General features: G+C 34.9%; 1 pseudogene across 1 annotated transcript in view; it reads left to right on the top strand.

Annotated features, from left to right (window-relative positions):
- The window catches only part of LOC143586630 (uncharacterized), a 36,717-nt pseudogene that overhangs the window by 10,704 nt on the left and 9,252 nt on the right, over positions 1-16,761 (top strand). The window lies entirely within an intron of this gene.

Raw genomic sequence — 16,761 nt, 5'->3', positions numbered from 1 at the left:
TACTTAAAGGTCTTAGAATATTATGGTTGTAAACGTTGCACAGTATTCGAAGAAAAATGGAGTTGATAAATATACAAAGGATAGCACCTTGATACTATCTTTGATGGATAAGGAGATGCTAACTCATTACTGTTTTTCAAGAACGCAATCATAATCGATTAGGGAGCGTATGTCCTACACACAGTTCGACATCACTATATACAATTCGGCGCGACTATATATAGTTTGGTGTGACTGTGTTTAAGAACATGGTTCGTATATATACTTTACCAGAGAATGGTATACATGATCTTTTGATTGCATGGAGTTGCGTATGACCTATTATCACACTTTGTTATAAATTAATACTGGGTATAACTTAATATGACTTCACAATACACTCCTCCAAATTAAGATTTAATCTCTAGTGTTAAAAGTATTATATAATACCTTTTAACACAAGATTGGGTGTGCTTATATATATATATAATGTGTGTGTGTGTGTGTGTATTATAATAATTTTATCTAAGCATATTATTTCCGCTAATAAGTTATTATTGATCGTTTCCCGGTGTCAGTGTGGGTGTCGGTTCTATGTTACTCCAAACTTAATAAAACTAGTTTAGTTGTTTTTCCCAAAAACAAACCATCTAAACTTATGGTGTCTATTCGATTTATTTTATCCACATAATAAACCTCAAAATATGACGACGGTATTAACTTTTACAAACTTATCGGTACAGGTGATTTAACGACCGTGTTCGAAAATACTAATTTGCATTTTCCCGCTTCGCTATAACTCAGAATTGAGTCACGTTTTCGCCTTCAGTCCAGGTTTTCAATTCTCTACACTACTCAATTGGATCCACCCATGGGTAATTTCTCAAATGTCAGGTTGAATATTCGCACGTTTAACTGAAAACGTTCGTTTCTTCTAACTTATCACCAAAATTTCTTTATTTGGCCTGACTTCTCACGTGCTTTCCTTTATATATGACTTTCTTTAATAGAATACCATAATATTTTAATTTACGGTCATAATTTCTCACTTAACCTGGCCTAAACATGTCTTAATCGCACTTAAGGAATATAATAATACTTTTTATTTTACCGGGTGTCACAGTGGGCTTGATCACAATTATTATGTAACTAGCTTTTGAACCCGTGTATTACACGGGATTTATCAAACGATAAAAATAAATAAGGTCCCTTATTTCAATTGTGATTCTCAAAATACTTATGAATTAATTTAATGTAGAATTAAAGGAAAAACATATGGGTCAACGAAAATTACTAAAATAGCATGATTATGGAAACACCGGGTGTGAATTTGCAAGAAATTTAAAAAATGTGCTAAAGTTGCGTAGTTGGTCAAACTTTAGTTATGAAAATAACACTAAATTAAAAAATCCACACTATGTTATAACCCGCTTGAAAAAATGATTTTGACCCATGACCAATGGATAGCTAGAATGAATGAGATGAGAGAATAGAAATTAAAAGTAATGTAGGCTTGATACCTAAGTTTCAACATTTTCTTTTAAAGTATTGTAAGATTATTATTTTAAATTTTGTTTATATATATATATATATATATATAACATGCTTTAATTATTTTCATTTCAAAGTGCCAGTGAGCTTTAGCTCAACTAGGGGTGAGCAAGAAACGGTTTGGAACCGTCAGAACCGAGGAATCGGAACCGAACCGGTGCCTCGGAACCGCCAGAACCAAGGAACCGCTAGCATGTATTACCTTACAGTTCTCGGTTCTCAGTATTTGCATTAAACGGTTCCCAATTCGACTCCGGGTAAAACCGATGGTTCTAAACGTGGAACCGAAGAACTGGAATATTAAAAACTTTTTAAATAATTTACCAATCCCCATTTTTTATAGGGTAACTTATTAATCGGCATCTATTCAATCATTCTTTAATTCAAATATTCTTTCTTTGCGTTCAAATCCTAGCAGCTAAGATCAATTTGATTCAAGCTTTCAAGGTAATATATATAAAATGATAGGATCTTCCTTTAATCTGCCGTCACTAATGATTTTTCCAACTTCAACAATTAGGTTTTAATCAAATAAATAATGGATGTTCATGTTGTAATCTATATGAATTTTACCGTGAAAGAAGACATACAATTATATAAACTTGTTATGCAATTAGCAAATTTTGCACAACCCGTTTGATAAATAAATGACTGAACCGGTTATGGCACAGAACGAATTAGCGATAATCGACTTTACTAGCTCTAGAGAAACCGGTTTATTATAATAGATTCCGGTTCCAGTTCTATTTTTCAGTCACTTTCGGTTCCGGTTTTGGTTCGGTTCTCGTGGTTCTAAACCGTTGCACAAGCCTAAGCTCAACTGACATTGGAGGGGGAGTGAAAATTTGGGATGGTGACCGCAAGTTCTTTAAGACCGAAACCACCCTGACCAAGTTTTGCCGTATAAGGCTTTATCGGAACAGAATATGAGAGGCTTGAGCCACCCGGAGCTATTTGCATGCATCCCCCCCCCCCCCCCCCCGCCTCCCTAAAATATACTTTAAAAAACACATATTGCTGACCATACATGACTTGAAAAGTTGAAATCGCACAAAGTTGATGAAATATATATCCAATGTCACTAGGCCAAAAAGACCATTGGCAAGTGATATTTTATTATTCAAAAGTTTTAAAAAGTTGAAAAATAGCAAGAAGAAGAAGTTTATTTTATATTATATATATATATATATATATTAAAAAACCAAATACCTACACTCTCGCAAATTCTACTATTCATGAATTATACAAATTTTATAGCTTAACTTACAACTCTTCTATGCACATATGTGTAAAGGATCTTAAGTTTAATCCTTTTCAATGTAAGTCATATACTCATATCAAGAGATGTTGGACAAGATTATGTTCCATTACCGGTCAAAGAATTTGAGTTTTGTTTTTGTGGTTGCCTGCATTTCTTGCAATTCCATGCATTGTGTTTACTTTGATTTGTTACTTCCTAATGTTAATCAGCAAGCGATTTCATGGTAACGCCTGGACGTTGTTACTTTCTTCGGTTAAGGTTTCAAACCAATCACACCTCGCTGCAATGCGAGGTCCACAATACTAGTTAAAATTAAAAAGCACACATTATTAACAATTTATAATCCTATAATATTTGATTTTTATATATTGAGGTGATTTTTTTCACATGTCCCTATTTTTTTATAATAAAGTGACAGACAAACGGACAACAAATTGCGCCGCAACCTCCTTTTGTAACATGTCATTATTAACATGTAAATAACCTTTTATCACGTACATGCAGTCCAGACAAATCTTCAAAGGCTGCGTGAGAATTTTTTATATGCTAGTTTGTATTCAATGCTTGCTTGTTATGTGATATATACGTCTATAGTTCTATACTCCAGTGATGCTATTTCACTGGTCATTTTGAAAAGACAAAATAGCAAAACTCATCCTTTATGTTTACATAATTTTTCATTGGATGTCCTTTAGCGAAAAAATAACAAAAAACATCCTTTTAAAAAAAAACACCTTATCACATTATGTCCTTTGGTCCCAACGCAGTTAAGTTTTCTCGTTAAAACTAATCATGTGCAAGGCACGTGGGGGTACTTTTGTAATTTTACAAATTTAATAATTAGAAATGAAAAACAAATCTAAAATGATACACACACACATGTCACTCTTTCTCCTGCCATCACCACCGACACCCAAACTTTGTCACCCGCCTCTATAATCTTCATCACCGCCATCACACCAGACCAACCACCGTCACCCACCTCTCCACCGTCTACCCCGATGAAGACGGCGACACCGAAGACGACGGTACTGATCAAATCAACTCGTCAGAAACAATTCACCGGAAAATCGATTTTGTTTATAGAGTGCTCGCAATAGTACTTGGTCTGCAGGGATTGCTTGTGCAGGTCTCATTCCATCATTCCCCTAAACTATCATGTATTGAAATTGTTGTTTCTCGCCAGAAAATTTTGATGCTAATAGTCGGAACCCTAGTTCTTGGGCAGGAATTAGGGAGGCGATTGGGTGAAGCCGCTGAAATTTAACTCTGATTCTGGTCGTTTGCTTGATTCAGGTATTATTAGGCGGTTGGGTGAAGCGGTTGAAATTGAACTCTAATTTTGGTCGTGAGCTTGACCAAACGGCAGCTGGTGAGACGTGGTGAGCGATGATGGCTATTAGTAACAGGTGGAGTTGGTGCCCTCTAATTTGACATATCCCTTATTTTTATTTCATAATATGTTTCACTTCATTTGTTAATCAAGGGTTTTAAGGGGTAAATTGGGGAGATGATAGGTTAAGGAGTTTAAGGAATAACACTATGTTCCAAAGTCTCATAGACGAGAGAAAGGAAAGGAAAGGAAGTGAAGGGTTTTTTTTTTCCTCCTCTTTCCTTTCTTCCCACACTTTCTTTCCTTTCAATTCTTTCCAAATTAGAAAGAATCAAATCACCTCCGGGTTACACTATATTTCTCTTCTTTTTCTTTATTTTTCTTTATTTTCTTTTCTTTAATGAAACTTGGGAACACATGTATTCTTCAATCTTGTCCTTTCTCATCTAAATAAAACTTGGTAACACAACCATCTTGATCTTTCCATCCATTTCCTTTCCTTTCCTACCTTAACTAAAACTTGGGAACACTGTGTAAGAGATGGTGGTGGTCAGAGAGAGGGGGAGATAGATATAGTATAGAGATGGGGAAAGAGAGATTTATTCTTTTAAATGTATTTATTTATTTTTTTAATTTTAAATTTTAATTATTAAATAAATATGTAAATTTACAATACTGCCCTCATGTGCTTTGCATATGACCGGATTTAACAAGAAAAGTTAACTGGGTTAGTGCCAAAGGACATAATGTGATAGAGTTTTTAAACATAAAAGATGTTTTTTTGTCATTAAGTTTATCAAAGGACAACCACTGAAAAAATATGCAAACATAAAGGACTAGTTTTGCTATTTTGTCTTTTGAAAATAAGACCTTTCTTTCTTTCTTTTTTTAAAGACCAATATGTTAAAAAAAAGGGGGAAAAGTGGGAAACTCACAGGTAGTAAGAACCACAACGATTACTAAGGTGTTGTTTGTTTTTGAAGACAAAAACCACTTACAATCTGATTTCATCTGATTTAATGTCTGCAACTGAAGATGTGGTCTGAAGGTCTGCAATCTGAAAATATAATACTGCATATTTTATAAACTGAATATCTCTGCATAAGCTGAAAATTAGTTCCCTATCATACATATCACAATAGATAGAATTTATTTAACGTCTGTAGACTGATAAATTAATTGATGGTGGTGTAAGAACTGTGGAAATGGGTGGTGGTAGACGATTGTGGTAGGCAATGAACGGTGGTAGTGGACAGTGGGTGGTGGTGATGGACTGTTGTGGTGGTAATGAACGGTGACGGTGGCCAACAGTGAGTGGTAGTGGTGGCGCCGGACGGTGAGTTGTGGTGATGGACAGTTGTGGTGGGTGGTGGACGGTGGTGGTGGTAGTGGACGGTGATGGTGGCCGACGGTGGGTGGTGGTGGTGGACGGTAGTGGCGGACGGTGGGTGGCAGTCATGGACTGTTGTGGTGGGTGGTGGACGGTGGTGGTGGTCGACGGTGGGTGGTGGTCATGGACGGTTGTGGTGGGTGGTAGACGGTGGTGGTGGCCGACGGTGGGTGGTGGTGGTGGTGATGGACGGTGGTGGTGTGTGTGGTGGTGGTGGTGATGGACGGTGGGTGGTGGTGGTGATGGACGGTGGTGGTCAGCGACAGTGAGTGGTGGTGGTGGGTGGTGGACGGTGGTGGTGGTGGACGGTGGTGGTGGTGGTGGACGTGGCGCACGATGGGTGGTGGTGGCGCACGGTGGGTAGTGGTGGTGTTGGACATTAGGTGTTGATAGGATATGAAGTGTGAAGAGTGTGAAGAAATTGAAAAATAGCTTATTTTTTAAGACAATAAAAGCATTTTTCAGATCTTTTTCTTCTGAAAAAACAAACAGTTTTCAGAAGCTTATGTCTGCGCGTCTGCAGACATAAGCTCATTGCAGACCTTTTTAGCAAACACAAACAAAACCTAAGCAAAACGAAAGAAAACAAACGACGAATTTCTAATCGTAACTTTGTTATACAGTTTTTTCAAACGGGTTGGCTACTAAAAGCATTAAAACTTCTATTAAATGAAAAAATGATATTAAATTTATTAAATAATAACATCTAAAGAAAGCAATACTGACATGGGATGCCAGTGCCTTATCATTTTCAGTTTTATTCTTGTATTTCATTATGAGCCTTGTGAATTTATTGAAAATGAAATAATAAATAAAAATAAATAAAGGGAATGAAAGATGAGTAGGCTTGTGAAAGTGACAATAAAAGGAGTATGGATAGGTCTAGAGGTGCACAAATCGGTTTTTTTAAAAAAACCGGTTCGGTTATTAACCGGACCGGTTTTTTTTGCCCGGAAAAAAACCGGTTCGGTTAATAACCGGACCGGTTAATAACCGGTTTTTGTATGTCAAAACCCTAACCGGTCTAACCGGTTAGGACCGGTTTAGAAACCGGTTAGAACCGGTTAATAACCGGTTAACCGGTTTTTTTTTTAAAATAACCGGTTAATAACCGGTTTTTTTCATAATAACCGGTTTTAAAAAAAACCGGTTTTTCCATTAACTGGTTCGTTAACCGGTTTTGGATCTAAAACTTGTAACCGAAATACGAACCGGCGGTTTGTAAACCGGTCAAACCGGTTTTTAAAAAACCGGTTTTCGTAAAAACCGGTTTCCGGTTTAAACCGGCAAACCGGTTCCCCAACCGGTTTTTTTGACCATCTCTAGATAGGTCTACCTGAACTAGCTGTCTTTTGCTGATGTGGTAACTTCATCCGATCATAAAGCATTTATTTTTACAAATATATTGCCTTTTATATTTTATTTTTAACATGATAAATCTTGATATTAACAAAAATAATATAAAACTGATGTACTGGAAATACAAATGGTAAATTGACACATTATACAAAGAATTAAAGACTAAAGAGAGATGCTATCACTTATCATGACTGATTGTTATAAAAAGAAAAAAAAGGTATTAAATGAAATCACTTGATGGTTTGTTGGTGCGTTTGAAAAGTGAGAAATGATGTCATCTTCAGTTAGGTCTTGTCGCTTGAAGTGGTGAAGAAAATTAAACTTTTGGGTTATTTTTGGAATAAAAACAAATCTTTGTTTAAGTTGTTGATTTTGAGGGAGTGGTGTAATTTTGATTTTTGATGCTTAATTTTGTTGTTTTTAGTATCTAGCGGCTTGCTGGTTTGTATCGTTTTTAATGAAAGTCGATGTTTGAAAAATAATTGGAAAAAAATATAAATAAAAAGATAGATTATACATTTTCACACGTGAAACAAGTCGGTTCGTAATATGCATCTTCCACCGCCATAGACTTCTTCATACACGGGGACTTTAGGTCCTACTACAATCTTTTGGTCCATCTCAACTTTTATTTTAAGTCAATATTAATTACTATTATAACAACCATAACAAAATTAACCATACAAACAAAGTCATATATATATAATTATATATATATATATATATATATAGAAGAGGGATTTTTTGAGAACCGTGTTGAGTTGTAAGAACTTAAGAACTCCATTTTATACCACATATTTAATTAAATGGATTGGAATATGTGGTTGAGATTAAATTTGCCAAAAAAGTCAAAGTAGGAGAGAGAATAAAGATGTAAGTGGTTACACTAACTTTTACGTCCGTTACGCATGTGTAAAATGTCGGCTCGGTGTGTAAAAAATTCTGTAATCTTTTTACGTGTATGTAACTACATATATTACGCATGTGTAAAAAAAATTCGGAAAAAAAATCGTTACACTGACTTCTTTCGAGTTCTTAAAACTCAAAGGGGTTCTAATTTGAAATCTCCCCTATATATATAGGGTAAGGTTAAAATGAAAACCCACTTGAGTTATGAAAACCCGTGAAAACCCAATGTAACATCGTCTTTTTTTTTGTTACATGTAATATATGTTGTAACATTTAATACAAAACATCAAAACATAAAAAAAATGTTTTGCTATTTTTTAATATTTTTTACTAATTTTTATATATGTTTTCAGGAGAGAGAAAAAGTTATATTTATATTTCATTTTTTATTCACTTTAATTGTGAACCACAAGATTTAAACATTAATTAAAAACATGTGGTTGAGAATGGGTTTCTAGAGTTTTCACAACTCAAGTGGGTTTTCATTTTATACTTAGCCTATATATATATATATATATATATATATATATATTATTAGGTTCATTTCAGAAGTATTTTTAGCGCGAGAAGAAATTTGAACCAATCACATTATTTCTCTTTTATTTTTGATTATTTAAATACAAGGGTATATGTGTAAAATGTGAATGATTTTTTTGGTATCTAATGCTTGTTAAATTGAATGTAAGTTACATCTCATGAGTTTCTTTAGTAATTGGTATTTATCTTATCTTTAATTTTATTTTCGTTATGAAGTTGAGTTGTGTTATGACCATATTATTAAGCTTTGAGTGGTTCTGAATAGGTTATGAATTAACTAATTATAAGATATTTTTTTAAAGGTAGTCAGATAACTTGATTTAGTTTTTGTTTATCTTGTTTATTAACTAATGTTGGTAAATCTGGTTTGTACGTACTGTTACCAAAACAAATTTCTTTAAACAATGTGTTTTGTTATCTTCATAAATCACATATAAACATTCACATATTATAAATTTTCCTACACATACTACATATTATAATGCATATACATACACATAAAAAATTTTCCATACACAGATTGATTGTTATATAAACAAATTAATGGTCTTTGTAAGTAAGAAAAATAATATACCTACACAATTTTACACACCGCCTACACCGGTAATCCTACATAAGTCTTTATTTCTTTATACATAAAATGTGTTTTTTTATTGTTACTATATAATTAAAAAGTATTTAATAAAATTGTGAAAAGTGTAGGATAAATTAATTAAGTTAATATTTTTCTACACAAACTACATATACCTATTGATACAGCATATACATACACAACAAAAACTTTCCCTACACAGATTAATTAGTACACACATAAATTAACGATCTTTGTAAAAAAGAAAAATAATATACCCACACAATGTTACAACTCGCCTACACAGTTAATTCTACATATGTCTTTTATATATGGTAAGCCATACTTTTTGGAGAAGTTACAAATAATAATTTTTTTAATTGATTTATTTCATATATGTATAAATAATAGTTTCATAATTTATTTAAAAAATACCAGTAAAAAAATATGCCATATACACAAAGAAAATATGAAAATAACATGAAAAATTAGCTACACATAATGAACTATAACTACATAGGGAATGATATGTACCTAACCAGAAAGATCTGTATCTACACACCTATATTCAATTCACAGGGAATGATATGTACCTACACAGAAAAATCTGAAAATAATATGAAAAATTACCTACACAGAATGAACTATAACTATACAAGAAATTATATGTACCTACACAGAACGGGCTTGTGATGATTTCTTCCCACTGTCTTAATTTTGGGAACTTTTGATTATGTTATGAGAGATGATGGTGGCATGAAACTTGGGATACGATCTTCAATCAGATGTTACAAATCTGTGCATATAATGAAAAATACAACAATACCTTTTTGCACTTAAAGACATTAAAACAAAGATGAAATAATTACAAGATTGCCATGTTTAATGTAGGCCGTGGATTAAACTTAATCAAGGGTTATAAATTACTTCTCGCTATAAAATCACTTCTCGCATGATCCATCCCCTATATATATATATAAAAGGATGAGTTATTGTATAATAATCAGTTACCATAAATTAAGTACGCGAGCTTTTAGAACATCAATTTCAATTTCATGCGATGGCATAATCATAACCTAAATCTAATTATACGATCTAATTAATCAACTGATTCATCGAGCATCCATTCGTATCAATATAATTCAACCGGTGACCCATATCAAACTAATTTGCAGATCGATATCAAACTAAGTGAGTTATATAACCCTAAAAATGTTCATTACCTGCAAATACGACTTCAAAACACAATCGGTCAATTTTTTACAATTAAACAAACAATTGCGCTTTGTTCTTCAATTTTCCACCTAATCATACTAATTTGTGTCATTAATTTTACTCCTTTCAATCAGTTGTTGAAGTAGATACCAACAAAAAGTTAAGCGCTTAATCTTCAAATTGATGATTTAATCAATCGAATTGGTGTGTAAGAGGCTTCATCAGTCGATTATGAAATTACTGAATAATGCATTCAATTGAGCTCCGATTATGATTCAAAATATTATGTTTAAACGTTCTGAACAAAACTGAAACGTTCGAATAAAACTTAAAACATTCTGAACAAAAATTTAAGAAGTTCATAACAAAAAAATTCAGAAAGAAAAAACTGAAAAGTTCATAAAAAAAGTCTAAGAAATTCAGAACAGATAAAGTTCAGAAAGAAAAAGTTAAGAAGTTCAGAACAAAAGTCTAAAAAGTTTAGGCTTAGATCTTGATACATTCAATGTTAAAACCCATCACTCAAAACTCAAAATTGATTGTTTGAAGCTACAAATTGATTATTAATTGAATCGATTTCAAAGATTAACCGATCAATTAAGTTCAATTTCAATTCTTATCAAAAGCTAAAAAACATGCGAAACAAGGGAAGTGGCGTTCGTGTTTTTTTGGCAAGCTTCCAGAGTTGTCAACTCCGGTGATAGTGAAGGAGGTGTGTTGATGTCGGTGAGTGGTGGATTGGTGGTAGTGGTGGAGATGGAATGAGGGAGAGGGATGACCATATGAGTGTAATTATGATTTAGGGTTTTTGAAAATCAACGTAATTGGATTGAGGAAGAGGGACGAAAGAATTTACAAGATTGTCACCGCGTGTTTTTTGAAATACATGGTATAGGAAGTCGCGTACGCAATGCACGATAAAAGGTTATTTTATTGGATCTTTTATCTACACACACACACACACACACACATATATATATATATTGGGGGTAATTATACACAGAAACGTGTTTGCGAGAACAGAAAAGTAAATTATTTATTTTTTTTATTTAAAAAAAATTGAAGTACAAGAAAATGATAGATATGTATTGTCATTTCTTTACGCATTCTAAAAATTATATAAACAAAATTCGTTTATTTATAGAACATACACATATGTAAATCATGCGTAGAATACCAGAATAGATAATTAATTTCTAGATATTTTTTCTATACATTACCTATATGTATGTAGGTAAATGTTTAAGGGTTGAGTTATTCTACAAAGGTTAACAAAAATGAGAATGATGAGAAGTTATAATTTATTAGCATGCGTCAAGTGGGGGCTAAAGGAGAAAGAACATAAAAGGAAAAACACATGTTTTCTCTAGTCACATGCAAGGTAAATGTTAATTCCCCAATCATTTAAAACGTTTATAACTTTTTCGTTCGACATTTTTTTTTTAAAATTCATCATAATAACAAGCGTTTCTTATCTTTAATACGAGCATGACTTTATTTTATAAAATTAAAAAATAATTATGTCATTGTGTCTATCTGTTTGTCATTATGTCTTATGTTCATCATTGTGTCTTTCTATTTATCATTGTGTATTTATGCTTATCATTGTGTTTTTTTAAAGTGATGAAATCTGAAAATTGCAATAGTGAAATAATATCGTTGTGTAATTCTAATATGTAAATATAATGATAAAATAACAATTATATCTAATTCATAAAAGTATAAAACGCAATGATTAATGCATATTACATAATAACATAAAATATAAACATAAAACACAATGGTGAATACATATTACACAATTATCTGAAACGTAAAACACAATGGTAATTACATAATACACAATGACCTCATAATACACAGTGACTAAAACAAAATGATGAGTAGAAAGACACAATAACGAACAAGAGACAAAATGATGAGCATAAAGACACAATGACGAACAAAAGACACAATGATGTACATTTTGTTTTAAATTTTATCTTTAATATGTGTAATGATTAAAAACACAATTAAAAAAAAACGATGACAAACCATACAATGTACAAAAACCCACTATTTTTTTATTTTTATTTTTATATATCGATATGATACTCATATTAAAGATAAAAAAACCGCTTGTTATTATGGTGATTTAAAGAAATGTTGTATGAAAAAATTATGAACGTTGTAAAATGATAGAGGAAATGACATGTACATTGCATGTGGAGAGAGAAAGTCAACAATATGAAATATTCCATATATGTTATTTCGATCATTTTTTTATTCTCAAATTAATCACAACTATTCATATCTAAGATCAACGAACTAAATTACTTCCCATAACCATTCTAACCATCACCAATATCAATAAACTTTTAATGTAAAAGTGATTTCATGTGTTGTTCATTTAAGGGTAGTTGTGCCCTTTTAATATTAAAGAGTATTTTAAAAGAAAAAAAAAAAAAGAAAACCCCTCACATGGCATCAGTTTTTCGTTAGAAACTAAATGGGATTAGCGAAGGGACTAAACTTGGAACCATCTTATGAATGTTTGGGCTAAGTTTGCAATTTTAAAACTTAAGGACCAACTTGTAGTTTAATCAAACCACATGGACCATTTGTGCAATTTTCTCTTATTAAAATATCAATTTTAGTCTGTTTGAAAAATATGATTGTTTACGAGTCGAGCCAGAGTGGGTTTGAGCTCGAGCTCAAAATTAAACGAGACAACTTAGCTAGGCTCATGCTTGATTTTAAAGTTAAACGAGCCTAAGATCAAGTCAACGAGCCTAGCTATGAACCGAGCCGAGCTTGGGACGAGTTTGGCTCGGTTACAAAAATGAGCCAACTCAACTCAGGTTGTTTCAAATCAAGTCTTTTTAACAGTTTTATTCGAGCTTTTATTGAATGAGCTAGCCAGGAGCTCAAGATTTAAACTGCGAACTTTTTGAACAGCCTTATACTGCGAAATGACACCAAGGATAGGTAAAGCAATATTTATGTAACGATATAGGAGCATAAGTAAACGAAACTGAATGCTATTGATAATTACATTTCTCTAATTTTTGTAATCTTACATGGCAGATGTGCTGATTATGTCCCCAATATTGTTGATGTTATAACAAATTTCAACATATTAACAATACACTATAAATTTCTATAACATAAATGAAAATATAAATACAAGTAAAAGAAACTAGTCGTTTTATTTTAAATTAAAAACTAAAAAACCTATTCAACAAAACTAAACCTACTAACTTGAATTAATGATCACATAGGGCTATAGTCATATAAGTAAAAAAATGCAAGTTAAAAAAGAAAAAAAAGACATTGATAAATAAAAAAATAATAATAATTATTATACAGTTTGGAAGGAGGTATCATATTTGATATCCAAACGTATTCATTAAATTATCAGATAAAGACATTTCTGCACTAAGTTACTATGTCCACCTCACAAATTACTTCACATATTATATGTTGTATAAGAGTTGTAGAATATAAATGAACCTATATTTAAAACTAATGATTTGAAGGTGGAGTTAATTTTTATATCATTTTACAATTTTCTTTTTCTTTTTTGGATTGTTACTACGAACAATAGGTAAGTACTTTTTGGACCAAGTGGTTTCAAAATCCATTATATTTATATAATTGTCTTTTTGATTCTTGGTTAGCTTTTATAAGACTACTAGTTATGACGGGGCTTTAAAGCCCGATTGTCACTTTGCAGCCTCCTTTAACGCCTCTTAAAATTCCCCATTTTTGGTTTAAAGCCCTTTAAAACCTCATCCTCACCTTTTATTTTTCATTACCACCCATTAACACACTACCGGCACCCTTTTACCGCCCCTCTTTAAAGCTCCTGTGTGCTGTTGAAGCTTCAAGCCTTGCCACCTCATCTTTTCCACTTGCTTTCACGCCCACAACAAAAGGTCTAACCAGCATCTTTTTATATATAACTTCTTTTGCCAAAAATAATAATAATAATAATAATAATAATAATAATAATAATATATTAGTTACGTTATTTAAATTATAAGCTTAGTAAGATATAAATTACTTTTTATGTGAAGAGGTAGGTCCCAGCAGAGCCTAGTTGGACCCGCAAAACTCACCTTGAAAAGGGACGTCTGCGCAGTTGAACCCGCAAGACTCCTTAACGGACGTCTGCATGGTTGAACCCGCAAGACTTAAAGGGACGTCGGCGCCGAGACCAACTGGATCCGCAGGACCCACCATGTTCAGAGACGTGACGTCCTTACGCGCAGTACGCAAGCTGTTCCGGCAGGAAAAGCCTCCCAATAGTGAAGTACTCTGCCTGTTCCCGCAGCTGCGGATACAAGCCATCAGGGAAGGATACCTGCGCAGCAAAGCTACACGCATAAGGCACTTAACTCTCATAATAATTCAGTAATGTCACCTGAAGAAGGAATGAGCAAAGCCGGGAACTCTCCCGCACAAAGCCGAGAGAACTCCCGCCCAAATGAGCCAGTCCGTACGATACTGTAGGATCTTTTGTACTGTACCTGACGAGGTATGGACAAAAGATCTGACCAAGGATACGACAGCTCACTGACAACGGTATGACGAGCAGCACGCTCTTGTACTGTGTCACTATTAGCCGCTGCCTACTCACCAACCTGTCGGAGGACGTGCATAGCCTGCAGTTGGTGGAACAGGAACAGTACACAGCCGGCCTGGTCACTATCAGCCGCTGCCTACCCACCAACTACCAGCATGGCATGTGCATAGCCCACAGTTGGTACAATAGGAACACTATTCAGCCGGCTATACCTTCTTGGAAACCTACCTTCGGCTATAAATACTCCAACACCTTGGAATGGTATATCATCTTATCTCATCTTATATCTTATATCTTATACCTGATATCTGCTCTAGCAATCTCTTAATATACACGTATATTCAAGAGCAATCTAGTCTGATTCTCACGCCGGAGGGTGGTCACAAGGAGGTACCTCCCCCCTTCTTAGTGACGAGCTCACGGTGTCTGTTTTGCAGGTTATCAGAAGAACCATCTTTGCCGGATCTAACCCCTCGTGGGAAACATCTATTTAACCCCCAGATTATCCGTAATCTGCCCGGGGTCGATTAGTGTTTCTTCATTGGCGCCATCCGTGCATAAAAGCTAGAACTTATTCTTTTTTCAGTTTTTTCAAACTTCTGGAAAGATGGTTAAAGAAACCCCGGTAACCACAACCCCAGCTACTGGGGGGAATACCGGCGACTACACAGTTTTTACGAACACTACCCCGGTTACCCAAGCCGGGGCAAGTGCAGTAAATTTTACGAACACTACCCCAATTACCCGAGTTGGGGCAAGTGCAGTAAATAATCGCTCACTGGGATTCACCGATACCCAGTTAGAGAGACAGCGAACGAGGCTCCCCCGCCAAACACTCGACGAAGTTAAAGCGTGGGCGGAAGCACGTCAAAAAGAATTCCAAGCTGAGTTGGATGAACGCTTACGTTCACTCCAACAGGCTGATGAATTCGTAGAGTACTCGGACGATGATTCGGAGGAATCCGATAGTGACGCAAACCCTCGTCATAGGGCGAAAGGGAAGCGTAAAGAAACGGACTCCCAACCGAGAAGGCATTTTGGAGAAACCTTCAAACCAAAAAACGCGGGTGGAAACCCAGTGACTTCTCCAAAGCATTTAGACCAACTGCGGCAAATGCGGGAACGTCCAAATTTGCAAGGGACATTGCGGAAGCAATCGCCCCGAAAAGTGCCAAACAGATGTCCAACATCGGCACTTACGATGGTATATCTGATCCAGACGATCATTTGAACAGATTCATAGCGGGGGCAACCGTCAGTAATTGGACGGAACCTACGTGGTGTTATATGTTCCAAATGTCGCTTGTTGGGCCAGCTAGAGCGTGGTTCGATCGTCTACCAGTCAACCACATCTACGATTGGGCAGACTTCCAACAGAAGTTTAGCCAACACTTCAGCCAACAAAGAAAGTATACCGAAGAGCAATGGACAATCCTCAATTGTATTCGAGAAAAAGATGAATCTTTGCCAGACTTCATCACTCGCTTCAACTCAAAGAAGCTAAGTCTGGGTAATATTAGCGAAGATCTTGTTCGCGCTGCTTTCATCCAGGGCGCGAACGACCCAGAGCTCATCCGCACCTTAACGGGTAGAGATGGCATGCCATCCACATGGGATGCCATCATGACAGCAGCTAAACGCTTTTCGGAAACGAAGAAGCAACTGGGTAGAGATCTCCCCCAGAGCACAAACCTCTACACCCAGAAAACAAGAGAAGACAACGTCTTTGCCACCCGACTAAACAAAAAGCGGAAGCTAGGCATTTGGCAGTCAAGGGTAAACTTTGACACCTCATCCGGCTTGCAACATTGGTTGGGCGGAAGGGATAACGTACAGAAGAACCAGAACTCCAGATGGACGCCACTCACCAAAAGCGTCACCGAGATATTCGCCACTGAGGAGCTCCCATGGCCAAAGGCTCCAATAATCCGACATCGTCACAATGCTGATCGGAGCAAATACTGTGACTTTCACAGGACAAAAGGCCACAACACTGAAGAATGCACAGACGTAAAGGACATCGTCGAAGCATTTGTTAGAAATGGGACGCTCGCGCACCTTGTGGCGTAACGAACGCTGAGCAGGCTGA

The sequence above is a fragment of the Bidens hawaiensis genome, unplaced genomic scaffold, assembly GCF_021521415.1.
Source record: "Bidens hawaiensis isolate Kalapana, Puna unplaced genomic scaffold, B.hawaiensis_p1.1 tig00034732_1, whole genome shotgun sequence".
In the NCBI taxonomy this organism is placed as follows: Eukaryota; Viridiplantae; Streptophyta; class Magnoliopsida; order Asterales; family Asteraceae; genus Bidens; species Bidens hawaiensis.
Note: the sequence above shows the minus strand (reverse complement) of the source record. Positions and strands in the feature narration are given on the sequence as shown.